This window comes from Acinonyx jubatus, chromosome B2 (assembly GCF_027475565.1).
Source record: "Acinonyx jubatus isolate Ajub_Pintada_27869175 chromosome B2, VMU_Ajub_asm_v1.0, whole genome shotgun sequence".
NCBI classification, from domain to species: domain Eukaryota; kingdom Metazoa; phylum Chordata; class Mammalia; order Carnivora; family Felidae; genus Acinonyx; species Acinonyx jubatus.
The window spans coordinates 126137959-126153354 of NC_069385.1; the positions used below are offsets into that span (position 1 = coordinate 126137959).

General features: G+C 39.5%; 1 protein-coding gene across 6 annotated transcripts in view; it reads left to right on the forward strand.

Annotated features, from left to right (window-relative positions):
* CDYL (chromodomain Y like) overlaps positions 1–15396 on the forward strand; it is a 237069-nt gene that overhangs the window by 59779 nt on the left and 161894 nt on the right. The window lies entirely within an intron of this gene.

Sequence of the window (15396 nt, forward strand, 5' to 3'; positions counted from 1 at the left end):
TTGGATAAATGACTTTCTGTTTATATGTATTTATAAATACATCTTTATGAGAGTCTTAAAACTTTTGGATACTCTTCTGGATTCACCTTCATGATGCATTTAGGGACCTGGGTGTTTAGGGGCTTAAGTAAGCGTCTGTAACAAGTAGAGACCCAGCACCCTTGAGGAATCTTAAGTACCAGGTGAACCTTCTGAGGTGTCTTCTGGGTGTCTTACTGCTCTTGGCATAGAACGGCACTCTATTGCCAACAGATAGCCTTCTAGCAACTTTTTGTTGCTTTTTAAAAGCAAGTGTCCTGCAAAAGTTCTCAGGAGGAGGCTGCCTTCTGTAGAAATAATGGTGAGATTGTTACCTCCCCTTACATTGTATGTGGTCAGTGTACCTTAGCTGGCACTGAAAACGTCCCGTTCTCTTCAACCATTTTACACATTAGCTGTGCCCTAGTGTATTCAAGATACTATCTTGGGTCATTTGGGTATGTAAAAGGGAAAAAAATCTCCCTGTCCTCAAGAAGTTTCCCTTTTAGGAAAGCAAGTGGTGTGCATGGGGAAGGTCCCTAAGCAGAAGTTAAGATAGATGCAGATCTTCCAGGCTGACATACAGTTGGGAAAGTACATATGAGGGATTTTGGTTTCTACATTAGATTATTTCTTGCTGGCTTGGGTTTGTGTATTCATTCTTTATTATTTTTTGTGGTTATAAATACCTAATCATTTAATTCATTCCAATTGGTATTTGGGTGGAGTAGCACCTTATACATAAGTTGTATCTTATGATCCTGAAGACAATACATTTACCACTAGTGCATTGTGAACTAACTTTAGTTCTTTCTTTGTTTATTCATGTCTTCAGGTTTTCTAGTCACTACTTTTCTAGCAGAATTCATTTATAAGGAACATTTTGTTCAAAATTTGCATTCATTCTCTATGTTCATTGAATGTCAGCCCTATGGAAGTTACGTAGGGAGATAGGCATAAGGTATGAGGACGGTTCATTTCTTCAACATTTATTGGGGAAGAAATAAGTACATTGCAAAGAAATGATACATTTGCACAACTGACCTTTTGATTCTGGGTTTTGTTTTAGTTTTGAAAAAAAGCTATAGGAGTATAGTTGAAAGGAGAGTAAAAAATATGATAGTATTTTTTAGATAGGTGAGTTTTCTAACTTCTTTTCCTTTACTTGTAGGCAACACTATGACTCTGTGTCTGTATTACTATTGAAAGCTGATATGTGAAAGTTCTGTTTAGTGGTTGAGAGCCTGGATTTGGAGTCAGAAAACCTAGTTGTTGAATTCCAACTTTGTTACCTTGGGTAAATTACCTTCAAAGCTCAGTTTCCTCATCTGCAAAATTGGGATCAATACTCACCTTCAGAACTGTGAAGTTTACATGAAAAAAAAATGTAAATCATACTCTACAATTCCCACAGTGAACACTCAGTAAGTGTTGGTTATTGTTCTATTTCAACTGATCTAACATGCCTCCCTAAGGCCTGGTTTTGTTTCTAAAGATAGAGAACTGTATTGTTTTGATCAAGGCAATATTACTTGTGAGGCAGTATGCAATCGTAAATAAATACTACAGTCTAACAGGCTATTTGACAAGGCTGGGGAGAACACTAAGATATTTTAGTAATAAGGTCATGGACATTATTAGTTGCCTTGTTTTATTCGGTTATGCCCAAATCAAAATAGAAGTTCCATGTTTGGTCTCAAATGCTACAATTCTGTAGGGATACATTGACAAAGGAGGAAGTTCAAAGTGTTGCTTCTTGAAGTAACATGGTATATAGTAAGAGCACCGGTTTGCAGAAGCTATGTGAACTTGAGTGAGTTATTTGATTGCTGAGCCTCTGTTTTGTCACCTAAAAAGAAATGAGCTCTCCAGGACTCAGCATGTTGCCTGGTATGTGGCAATAGGTTCTTCATAAGTGTTTAAAATAGTTATAGTGACCATGTTTGTGAATAAAAAATAAGGAAACAAGGTGGGGTGGAGCATCAGCCTTACAAAATTGGAAGAGCTTCTGTTGGAGATAAAAATGGATTTATTCCCTGTACTTCCAGCAGCTAGGATTAGGAAAGACAAATTTTTTACTTACTCATACTGAGCACTTCATAGCTTTCACAAAAAGACCAGCTTCCTTTAGATCAGGGGTCAACAAAGTTTATGTAAGGGACCAGGTAGTTGATATTTTAGACCCTGCATGCCATGTACTCTTTGTTGTGGTTACTTGGCTCTGCTGTTGTAGCACAAAAGCAGTGGTAGACAGTACCTAAATGAATAAGTTATTTTCCAATAAATTGTTTATGGACAGTAAAATTCGAATTTCGTGTAATTTTTGCATGTCATAAAATATTCTTGACCCCCCCCCCCAACCACTTAAAAATGTAAAAATCATTCTTAGCTCTTGGATTTCACAAAAGCAGTGAGTGGGCTGGATTTCTTTTTCTAACCTGTGCTTTAGATGACCAGCTGCTCTGAAACTGAGATTGAGGCACCTGGAGGTGGATTGTGGCGTAATGGAAGTCCTTCCAGCTGCAATCCCAGCTCTAGACTGGGTTCCACTCCTCCTTGCTATATAATGAAGGGAACAGCTGTGTGTCTTATGTAACTCTCTCTCCTGAACATTCTCATCAGTAACATGGGGACAATGATAACTACCTCAGAGGATTGTGAAGCTTACATGACATTAGAATGTAAAAGCAATTATAGTTGATAAAGTGCTATACCCAAGTGTTAAGTGATTATATTATTCTAGGAAACATCTTTGTCTTCTTCCATTCTTTTTTTTTTTTTAATGTTTATTCATTTTTGAGAGAGAGAGAGCGAGCGTGAGCAGGGGAGGAGCGGGAGAGAGGGAGACAAAGAATCTGAAGCAGCCTCCAGGCTCTGTCAACACAGAGCCCATCGCAGGGCGCGAACTCACAGACCGCGAGATCATGACCTGAGCTGAAGTCGGATGCTTAACCAACTGAGCCACCCACGCGCCCCATATCTTCCATTCTTAATTAAAGAAAAAAAAACCCACCCAACTCTAAAACCTGAAACCAGACCTGTTTTCCTTTGATATTTGGGAATTGATATAATCCCAGTAATAAAAATTGATTATATCACCAAAGAAAACAGATCAAGAGGACTTTAATTTATCCAGTTGTCAAATAACCATCATAAGACTTTGTTCATGTGGAACTGAATAAGGAGTCAACACTGTAGTAAAATAGAGACACATCTCCTTCTGTGTATATCTTAATAATTCCCTTTTTCTCAGTGGATATGGGATTTCCCCCCCCCCCTTGAGAATGATCATAATAGCTAATTTAAATTTTAGTAAGATTATAGCTAGTCCTAGCCTTCTGAGAAAATGTTTCTCCAACACATGCATATTCCAGTCTATCAAAAATGGAAGTAAGCTTTTAGGAATGAAGTTGTACCTGGCTTATAAAAATTTCTTAAAGTTGATTAGTTTGGAAGGATAATCAGGATTTGGGGGAAAGGTAAGTCTTTAGAATTTTTCTTATTACTTTGGGATGCAATTGCTCCTTTCTCCTATGCACCACAAGAATTTTATGTCCATTGACCAGAAGCACAGCTGTAAATAAAATGGAAGTCACAAAGATCAAGAGATGTTCCGTGGATGTTAAGCCTGCATTTGTTGTGTGTGTGTTGGCTCTTAGAAGAATGACCAAGAAAAAGAAGAGTTGTTTGACTTCTAGAGTTGATTGTGGGATAGTGAAGTCAAATGTGTATTTTGAAAATTAACACACTATCTTAAATGTGAATTGCTGAGAATATTATTTATTTATTTGCCTAAATAACAATGTGGAGACCTGCCATCTGCTTTTCCTCTGAATTTTCTTTCAGTTCCTGTGTACAAGAGTAAGTCTTTTTCTGTTTTTGTTATAATATCTAAGAATTGTTGAATTTTTCTTCATGCTCTGTAATGATTTTAACCACCAGAGATATTTTTTGTGGTAATACCTAATTTGCCGTGTTCTGATTCACACTTTTGAATATCTGTGATGCACAAAGCCAATAGGAGTGGGGAGTGAATGGGGAGTAGTGGTTTTTATATCATGTGTGTTTGTAGGTGCAACAGCATCATCTGGGGTCCTTTTTTTAAACATTTATTTACTGTTGAGAGAGAAAGAGTGGGGAGGGGTCAGAGAGAGAGAGGGAGACAGAGGATCCGAAGCAGCCTCTGAGCTGTCAGAACAGAGCCAGATGTAGAGCTCAAACTCATGATCTGTGAGATCGTGACCTGAGCCAAAGTTGGACACTTAACCAGCTGAGCCACCAAGGTACCCCTGGAGCCCATTTAAAATCAGATTCTTGGGCCCAAACCATGAGGATGTAGTTTTCAATGTTTGGGTGGAGACCAGAATCTGTATTTCCAAAAAGCTTTTTTATAGCATGTAGGTGGATGTAGGAACCTTGGGATTGCAATGGTATGTGTTTCTAACACCGAAGCCACACATTGAGGTGGGGTGGGGTTGGGATCTGCCTTCGCAGAGGAAGAACTCCACGTGGACCACACTAGTCCTTTTTGCAGGCTCTTAGACTGTTGCTGGTTATTAACTGACTCATTCCAGGAAGGGAATATTAAAAACACTAGGTAGCTAGCTAAGGGTGCTGTAATTTCTATTTTCTGTCTTCATTGTATGGCCTACTTGTCCATCAAGTTGTTAAGATTGGTGCTTGCATTTCTTTAAAACTAGGTATTTTTTTCTGGTCATTATTTTCCAAAGTTCAAATATTGCAATAGTTGCATAACTATTGAGTTACACTGTAATGAAAGAGTGAATTATAGGAATGACTTTCCATTCTTGACCCTTTCCCTCTAGAATCTCCCGCCCCCAAATGTCATGCCTTGTGCTGTTCCTTCTACACTTAGTTCCTCATCTGCATATGTGGTTTCAACTCTGAGATGGGGAGAACTTTTAACTTTACTGTTTCCCACACAAACTTAATTCTCTTTAGCCTTAGGGGATCTGTGTTCTTTGGGGAGTTTGGGAAAAGTCTCACATTTGTATGAAAATTTGTTCACATAATTCATATAGAGACTTTTTCTGAGGGAGAGGCTCAGTAGCTTTTATCTATTTCTCAAGGGGACCTGTGACCCAAAACAAGTATTAAAATTGTTCTTGAGATCTTTGAGCTAAGGCTTGACTTTCATTGCTCTTCATTGACTACTCTGACATCGTTTTTGCCAGACTCCACTCTGCTTCAGCTGGAGTCCACACTAAAACCATATTAAAACTTCACTGATTGGGTTTCGAAGTTATATACTATTTCTCTAAGTGGCTATTCTCGAAATTGTTCATACATGAACTCTACAGTTAAACCAAAGGGGAGTGGGGGGTACAGGCTTCCAGTTATGGAATGAAGGAGTCAAAAGGCTGAAAGATACAGCATAGAGAATGTAGTCAGTGGTATTGCAGTAATATTGTACAGTGATAGATTGTAGCTACACTTGTGGTGAGCACAACATTATGTATAGAATTGTCCAGTCACTGTTGTACACCTGAAACTAATATAACATTGTCTACTGTATTTCAGTTTAAAAAATTAAGCAATATTCTAGCTTCACTTCTGACAGTACAAGGGCTCTAGAATCCTCTAACTCTGATCCACCCCTGAACTTGTTTACATGCTGTTATTTCTGTGTTTATTATTGTCCATTTAAAAAAAACTGATGAAATAGGACATTATTATTCTATTAAAAAAGTTTTTTTTTAATGTTCATTTGTTTTTGAGAGAGACAGAATGAGAGTAGGTTAGGGGCAGAGAGAGAGAGGGAGACACAATCCGAAGCAGGCTCCAGGCTCGGAGCTGTCAGCACAGAGCCCGACATGGGGCTCAAACTCATGAGCTGTGAGATCATGAGCTGAGCTGAAGTTGGATGCTCAACTGACTGAGCCACCCAGACACCCCAGGACATTATTATTCTATACAGACAATATTTGTTTAGATTTATTTATATCTTTACCAGTTTCTTTGATCAATCAGTCTTATATTATAGAACTTCCTTCTGGGATTATTTTTTTTTTCCCTTTTTTTAGGTATATCCTTCAGAGATTTCTGTAGCAAAGAGTTATTGGTGGAAAAGTCTAGTTTTTTGATTATCTGGATATGTCTTTATTTTGCCTTCATTTTAGGAAGAGTATCTTCTAAATAAAGCCAGTTAATTGGTCAATTTCTTGAAGCATTTTGAAGGTGTTATTCCATTGTCTTCTGGCTTCCCCCTTATGCTCAACGAGGTTGTTGTCAGTCCAGGTGTAGTCACTTTACAGGAGATCTGTCTTCTGTCTCTGGTTGCTTTTAAGATCCTCTCTTTGACTTTGGTGTTCTCTAGTTTTATATCAATGTATCTCTGTGAGACTTTCTAATAATAAGGTTTGCATATGATGTTTCTTTTGTCGATTTGTCAATTGAAAATGCAAATAAAGTATAAACTAGATTTCAAGGGAAATATTTATGAAAATGGATGTAATAGTTACAAAAATAGTTACACATCTACTGCTTCTATGGCAAAAATGTTCAACATCTTTGTTCTGTCAGCTTCTGATACATAAGCGTATCTTCTCTAGCTTTCCTTTACCTGAGGTTGGCCTGTTCATTTCGTCTGAGCTGCTGAAGACATGGTTGTTGACTTACTTTGTCCACATCTGCCCAGCCCGTCCCTTCCTACCTTTGTGTTGCCATTTTTCCAGTCGCTAACTGGTGGATACCCCAGCTTGCCAGCCATGGTGTCACTCCCTCATTTAGGACTTCCGTTACAGTTCACAACTGGCAGGAATCCTCCCCTCCAAGTGACTAATTGGCTTTTTCCTTTTGCACTATTAATTATTTGCACAAAGTATTACTTTCAGTATTAAATCATATCATGTATATTTTTCCCTGGAATGGTTGGCTTTTTTTGTTTTGTTGCAGTGTTTAATCTGAGGACTTGAATGTGGCAAGCAGTCAATAATTGCTGATTTTATCTAAAATACAAATATTACAGTGACTGGAGTCACATTTTTTTTTAATTATACCATATATGTGAGAATTATGCATTTAGGTATCTTGTTTGGAAAAAAAACTCTACATGGTGTTTTGGAGGAAAATTATTTCTAAATTTAATACAAATAATTTGGAAGAAAATTGTGTTCCTAGAAAGAGTATTTCAAAATGTTTGTCACAGTATTTATGTTTAGCTGTTGGTGAGAAGTGTCTGTGTAGGGGGCGAGATGTCTAAAAATAATCTCCAGTTAGAGAAGTTAACCACAATATATTTAGGAAATGCCTTTATTTTTTGCCTTATTTTCATTTATAATGGGCTCTCCCATGTGAAGTTTTTAAGAAGTTGATATTTTCCCAGTGTTTGTTGGTAATGCTCAACAATGTTGATTGCACGTAATGAATATCTTTGGTTAAAATGTACCCATTTTTCATCAGTTTACTGTTTAGGATTCCAGGGTATCACAGAGTTGCATACAGAAGCATTTCTTATTTAAAATGTAACTAATGTGGAAGCCTCAGCTATTTAGAATATGTGAGAACCAGGACCAAATAAAAGGCTTCTTGGCTTGGAAAAAGGTGTCACACCCCTTAAACATTGAATGGCTCTGGGTCTCTCTTAGAGACTGTTTTCCTTTATTTTAGGCATAATATGCTTGGACTTCACTGACTTATCATGTTGGGAACAGGTATTTGGTAAGGGAGAGAGGCTGTCACAGGCATTTGAGTTGACATTAATAAGCTTGCTCATGAGAGGAGCTGATGATGGCACTTCTAGGTCATGGATAGCAGGGGCTCCTGAGCCCCACAGAGCAATGTGAAAGGCATCCTTATGAAAAGAGCTATCAAACATTATTTTAAAAAAAGTTTTGGCATGTAAGTGACAAAATTCAGTTTATTTTTATTTTTATTATTATTTTTTAATGTTCATTTATTTTTGAGAGAGGGAGACAGAGTGCAAGCAGAGGAGGGACAGAGAGAGGGAGACATAGAATCTGAAGCAGGATCCAGGCTCCAGGCTGTCAACACAGAGCCCAGTGCAGTGCTCGAACCCATGAGCTGTGAGATCATGACCTGAGCCAAAGTCAGATGCCTAACTGACTGAGCCACCCAAGCACCCCAAATTCAGTTTATTTTTGTGGTGTGTTTTCCAGAGTTTCCACCAATGTATTCCTAACAGCAGAAGAAAGCGATCAGATAGCCTCATAAAGCGATGGAGTGGGGACTGAACTCCCTGATGCAAACTTGGCCTGTTTTTGAATTTTCATGTTATCCTAAACCTTAGTGAAGTTAATAGTGTATGCCATAGAAAAGTTTTTGGTTTGATATTAAATGTCTTAAAAGTACTTACACTTAGCTTTTCTCCATTAAACTTGGAGTCAGGTTGATGTTTCAGGAAGGTGAGCCATCAGTTATGGTCTTCCTACAACTCCTGATCTCCTGCTGGGTGTGTGCACCCAGGGGTAAGGGCGGGGGGCTTTTCGCGCCATCTTCCTTGATGATGTGAGGTAAAAGAATTATTAGCTGGTTTGGTGATATGTAAATGGGAATATTTGAATTGGGTGATCAAAAAAGTGTTTTAAAATCTTGTTTTGGTAATTCTTACGACTGAAGTTTAAAGATCTTTATTTTCCATCTAAAGTCATCTTATTGCTGGGTGTTCAGGAGAAGCAGCACTAGCTATTCGTATCTCCACTGTCTGCTGATTCGTTACTTAGAAGAATGATTTTGCTGTTCTTGGAGTCAGTCATGAGAGCATTTCGGGGGTCCCTGGTGGAATGGGGCTTGTCTGCTTTACAGCTCCTCCCTACCCAAGGGCTAGGCTAGTACCCCTTAGAAAACTTCCTGTCTTCCATCTCCTCTTTCCCTCCTGAGTGTTCTTGTTCTCATGTCTAGCTCCGGGGCCTTCCACTTGCTTTCCGTCCCTCTGCCAGGTCCCCTTTGAGCTGAGGCTTCATTCATCCTGTTTTGACTCTTGACCCCAGGCTCCATACTGGATTGTTGCCTTGGTCAAAGCTCTGGCCCGGCAAGTAGCTGTCTCACTGCTGTTTTCTTTACCTTGCTTTTCTTGTATGCAGTCCAGAGGTGGACTCTGACAGTCCTCAGACACCCGAGGTGGAGGTTAGCCACCTCTCCAACTCTTGGCCAGCGATGGGTCCCCTGTCTTAATCCTCTGACTTCCCTCTTGTATGCAGATGAGCTTTTGAGCTCAAAGCCAGAAGTAAATGATTATTTTATTACCATTTCTAGGATGGAGAGAGATGTGTATGTGGCAGAGGGTGCTAACTAGAATATGATTTGTAGTACTCTTCCCTCAGAGTATACATGTGAGTAAAATTTTCTCCAGAGTTATTTTATATGCCATCATTCAACACCACTAGCTTCGGCTCACAAGTGAGCTTTTTGAGAATGTCTTGATTAAATTGATAGATACATATCTAAAAATGTATTCCTCAGGGAAACAATCCTAAGTAGCTGCAAGTTCGGACTGCTTAAAAATGATGATGTTGCAATGATTATGTAGAATGAGTTTAAAAGATTGTGGAGGGAGGGGCACTTGGCTGGCTCAGTCGGAGAAGCATGTGACTCTTGATCTCTAGGGGTCATGAGTTCAAGTCCCACATAGGATGTAGGGATTTCTTAAATAAATATTTTAAAATAAATAAAAGCCTGTAGAATGAGATTTTGTCAAGGTATATGCGTACACATTGGCATGAGGGACTTAAGTGTTAAGACCAGACACATGCAGCTTGCCCAGTAACCTGATTGAAACCAACAGAAAAGAGATTGTGGTCATGAGTGGACAGCTTTACAGTACAGTAAATATGCACCCCCCAAGCCTTGGGGAGAAAAAGACCAAAACCATGAAGTGGAGGGTTGGATGGGGGAAAGGATTGTTGTAAAATTCCAGTCTCTTCTATGCATAACCCCACTGGAAGGAAGGCTAAAACCATGGAGTCCTTGTCTCAGCTGATTGCTGTTGCAGTAGAGCAACATGCCTTAGAAGTTGGTAAGCTTTTAAACAGCCTTTCCTGTAGTGGAACAGGTCTCCCCTTGAAGAAGAGTGTTCCCCTTAGGGCTTGAGAAGGAAACATTGGAGAAAATAAGGACACTAATGTGACCAAGGCTTTGAGCATTCTTGTTTCTCCTCTGGAGCAGTGGGCAGAAGATTGGAATGCCCCTTTGTGTTCCTGAGCCCCTCACTCTCCTGGGTGATTGAGGTGAGAACTAAAAGTAAGATGGAAGTTCTCATCTTTGTGTGCTTTTGCCCCACCTTCCCCCACTCAAAAGTGTTTCTCCAAAGTCCTTCTGCCATACAGCTGTCTGCTCTGCTCGCCTGGGTGAAGAGAGGTCCTCATGTTTTTCACTGAATCAGTGGAAATGCTTCCCATAATTTCCTGGGTGATGTGAGGTCAGCTAGAACCCTCACCTTGTCACAGGCCCTTTTGGTTTTCAGTTGTGCTTCTTTTCTTAGTAGTAAGGGAAGTAAGAGAAGTGATTGGGGGGTGGGCAGACCTGGCTGTGCTCACATTTTGCCCTTGCACAGTCCTTATTGCTGGGGTAGCTCTGGGCTGGTTCCTCCCCGCCTCCAGGCATCTCTCTGAATCCCAGCGGGCAGGAACTCTGGTGGTTCAAACTCCAGGACCTCCCACCTGAAGGGAAAGAGTGGCTTCACAGCCACTGCAGTGGTTTCTCAGCTTTTGAGGGGTGTGTATCAGAAGCTCCCATCACTGAACATTGTTGTAGGATCAGTTCTGGATCTAAGATTTGTGCCCAAATTGCGTTTTGTTTTGTTTTCTTTAGCTCTCTTGCATTTTTGGCCTTTTCTAACTCTGGGTCAAGGGAAATGAGACCGAGAGTTGCTGCCTTTACCACCTACCTGCTCTCTCTGTCCCTCTTCTCATCCGACCCCTCTGTTTTGGAGCCCCATCCTGCTGCACTCCATATAATATGGAATTGAACTTTTCAGAAGAGTTTAGCTTCCGGTTCTTAATGAAAAAACCAAGTGAACAATAGAATCCTTCTGCCTTTGTAAAACAGTAAACTTTCAAACTAAACTCAGCTACTCTTTGCTTGTGAAACAAGCATACTTTTCTCTGGATTTGAGAATGGATTTCTCATTCCTGCTGTACATCATTATCAATTTAGGACATATAGTCAGGGTTTTGATTATTTATTATATATAAAACATCAATAATGACACAGAAGAACAACAAACACATAGAAAGATTTGCTCTTCACCCCTCTTATCTATTTTGGATATATGTTAGCAAAAGTTAGCAAAAAATTATCTAGTAAACATCTTGAAATGATTTGTGTTTGTTAAAAGTGGCACTTGAAAATTTTCTTCAAGAGAATTTATAAATATACTGATGAAACCTTTTAAATGGGAAGATCGCTTAAATTTAAAAATCTTGCTTGATAAATTTTAATGAGCAATTAATAACATGACTTAATACTATATTTAGGTATGTGTAGGTGACCTTTTGCATTAGCCTGCTATATAAAAACTTCTCAGAGTTCGGGAGGCATTACCTCTGTGGTTTAGGGTTTACTGTAAGTTGTTGGAGATGTTATTGTCTATATGATATACACTGCACCTTAACCAAGAAAAAGCCATTTTCCTTGCTATGAGGACTGAAGTTATAAGGGTTTCTTAAACTCCTTGTAGTATAAGTTAACAGATGATGGTCGCTCCATGATAAAAGATAGATAGGATCCTAATAAATACCGTAGTATGCCTTTTCTTCCATGGTCACCATACTTGAGGTTATTATAAGCAGAACATAGAGCAGATGTGACTAAAGCAGTGGCATCTTCTGATGTAGTTTGTGGAAGCAGAACAGGGAAGCTCAACTAATTTCCTGCAGTTTCACAGTTAGCCAGTAGGTTTCCCATGCATAGCAGCTTGGAAATCTGTATGGACCTAAAAATGAGTGGCTAATTATAGGGTAGGAAATGAATAAGCTTTGCATGAGATTAAACAGATTTGCAGGGAGAATGAACTTAATGCACCATCATGGATAGCAATTTTTGAGTGTCCTCAAAGATTTCAAATTAAACAAATGATTTGTAATGAAACACAACACATTGATGAAAACAGAGAAAAGACCAAAGAGTCCATTTGTCCAACATTTTGTCCACAGAAAATATGCAGGTGCTCACTTTGGAAGAGAATTTGAAAGTTGCTGCAGAGATGATCAATATAAACAATGATGATCTGACATTTCCTGTGATTTCTTTTTTAAGAAATAGAGCAAAGTAACATGTTTGGAGAGTACATTAAAGGAGAGAAGACATGTCCAATATAATCCTTAAAAGACTGACGTACAGTGGCAAGCATTAACATTCCTAAGAAACAGAGGAACAGTGTCAAATCCGCATGTAATTTTTGTCACCAATAGATAGCACTGTTCATTGTATAACTGATTCCATAGGGTCGAATAGATTTAGTATGTGGAAATTACAGAGTTTGAGGATCTTGAGATACAGAGGGAACAAACCTGAGGCCTGAATGGTGGATTTATTAGGACGCTTCATATTGTTTGTGAGCAACACTTTTGATTTAGAACATATCATCAGTGTAACTCACTAGACTTACAGTCCTGAATTATGTTAGTTCATTCCAAAATTCATTTCTCCCTCAGGGAGTAAAGATTTGGCACCACAGAGGATATTCAGAAGACTGTCTGAGGGCAGTCCTAGACAGGAGGAAAGTTCTGGGAATGTTTTGTGTTAACAGCCTCTTTGAAATCAGAGTTTGGCATTTTAAAGTCAGTACTTGAACCAGCTGACATCCGCTTGGCAGACAGGGCCTTTGAATTTCATAGTCTTAGAATTTACGTGGTCTCATCACCTTACTCGTGGTTTGTGTGTGAAAGCCCTGTGTATGTTTACTGAGAAAAGAAGAAGAAAGTCTAAGAGGGGAAAAACCGTTGTTCTTTGTGCTACCACTGTAATCAACTTCTGTGAACCACAGGGGACCACTATTCTGGACCTCCCTACACATAAGTACAGTTAGAAGAATGGATGTATACAGAAAACCATTATTTTATAAAAACAATTATATTTAATAGAAAAACAATTATATGCATGCCATTTAATAGAAAACAGAAGGTAACATGAAAAAAAATGTAGAATTTTAAACACTTTTTTCATTTGTCCATTTTTCTTTTGCCTTTTTCTTACTGATGTGTTGGAGTTCTTTGTGATGGATGCTTTGTTTGTTATACATCTTGCACATATCTTCTGTGATGTGTCTTCATTGTTAAAAAAATTTAAATCTGTAATATAGTTACATGTTAAGTTTTACATTTTAATGTAGACAGATTTTCCCCATTTTGTTTCTTGTTGAGGACATTCTTCCCCCAGGATGAACTTTAGTCCACCTACAGTTTGCTTTTATGTATGATATGAAGTTGGGATATGATTTGCTTTTAAAATATGGATAATCTGTTGTCACAATTTATTAAATAGTCCATCTCTCCCCCATTTGTTTGCCATCTCGGCCATGTATAAAGTTTTCTTTATGTATGGGTCAGTTTCTTCTGTTCAATTGGTATTTGTCTTTTCTTGACCATGCCACACTGTTGTAATTAGTATGGTTTTTTTTTTAATGTTTATTTTGCAAGAGAGCACGGGTGAGCATGAGCAGAGAGAGAGAGGGAGAGAGAGAATCCCAAGCAGGCTCTGCACTGTGCAGAGCCTGACATGGGACTTGATTCCACAGCTATGAGATCATGACCTGAGTCGAAATCAAGAATTGGATGTTCAACCCACTGAGCTGCCCAGGCACCCTGTTTAGGTTTGTAATACATCTTAGAAACCTGCCCTACCAGTTTTCTTTATCTTGTTCTCTTTTTCTGAAAAATTTCTTAGCTCTTCTTGGTGGTGTGCTCTTCCACTTAAACATTGGAATCGTCTTGTTGAATTACACGTTGGGGTTGGGATTGATGCTGCACTGGGTGTATGGATTAATCTGTGGCACTGGAGATACAGCAGCAAACCTAAAAGATAAAGTCCCTGCCCCAAGGAGCTTATATTCTAATAATGGCAGCAGACTAATTAGGATACTTCTAGTGGCTTGGAGTGTGAGTCATTTTTATGTAAATTTTTAGAGAAAGCCTCATTGATAAGGTGACACTTGGGACTTGAAAACAAAGGAATTCCCCACTGAGGCTGGCATGTGCTTTGTGAGTTTGAGCAGCAACGAGGAGGCTGCTGTGTCTGAAGACTGTTGGAGAGAATGGTAGGTGAGGTCGGGGTGGTAGTGGGATCCGTGCACGCTCTTTTTTATTTTTTATTTTTTAATTTATTTTGGGAGAGAGCAAGCAGGGGAGGGGCAGAGAGAAAGGGAGAGAGAGAATCCCAAGCAGGTTCTGCACTGTCAGATGCAGGCCTCGAACTGACAAACCATGAGAAAAGACCTGAGTCGAAATGAGTCTGACACCTCAGACTGAGCCACCCAGGTGCCCCAACGTGCAGGCTCCTTGTAAGTCTGTTAAAAATGTTGGGGCGCCTGGGTGGCGCAGTCGGTTAAGCGTCCGACTTCATCCAGGTCATGATCTCGCGGTCCGTGAGTTCGAGCCCCGCGTCAGGCTCTGGGCTGATGGCTCAGAGCCTGGAGCCTGTTTCCGATTCTGTGTCTCCCTCTCTCTCTGCCCCTCCCCCGTTCATGCTCTGTCTCTCTCTGTCCCAAAAATAAATAAATGTTGAAAAAAAAATTAAAAAAAAATGTTGAGTTTTATTTTTACTAAGATGGGAAGCCATTGGAGGAATGGTGTAATCAAATGAAAGAGTTTTCAAAGTTATGGTAGATGCTATATAAATAAACTGTAGAGGGACCAAGAAGGAAGTGGGGAGATTAACTAGTAGGCTGGCAAAATAACTGAGGCAGAAGATGATGGTAGTTTGAAGCCATGGTGGTGGTTATCATGGTAGGAGGAGGGTGGGGGGCGGGTAGTGAGCAGTGATTGCATTGGGGGGGTGCATTTTGAAGGTAGAGCTAATCAGGATTTACTCCTGGATTGGTTGGACATTGAATGTGAGGGAATGGGAAGAAAAATAGAACCTGAGTTTTTAGGCTTGAGTAACTAGAAGAATGGGATTTGCCATTTATTCAGGCAGTTGTCACCAAGTAAGGCACACCTTTGGTTTTATTGGGAGCTCCTGGTGGATAAATGGGAGTTGGAGTTTAGACATGTTAAGTTTGAGATGCCGTATAGACGTCCAGGTGGAGGTGTTGAGGGGCAATAGGCTGTACAAGCTTAGAGGCTGGGGCATGTGCTTTGGTGGAGGATGATTTTGGGACATGTTAGTATGTATACGTACTGACCTTGGAGGAGGTAAAGGCTTGGTAAAAGGAGACTGAAAAGTGAGGTGTCTTGGAAAGTA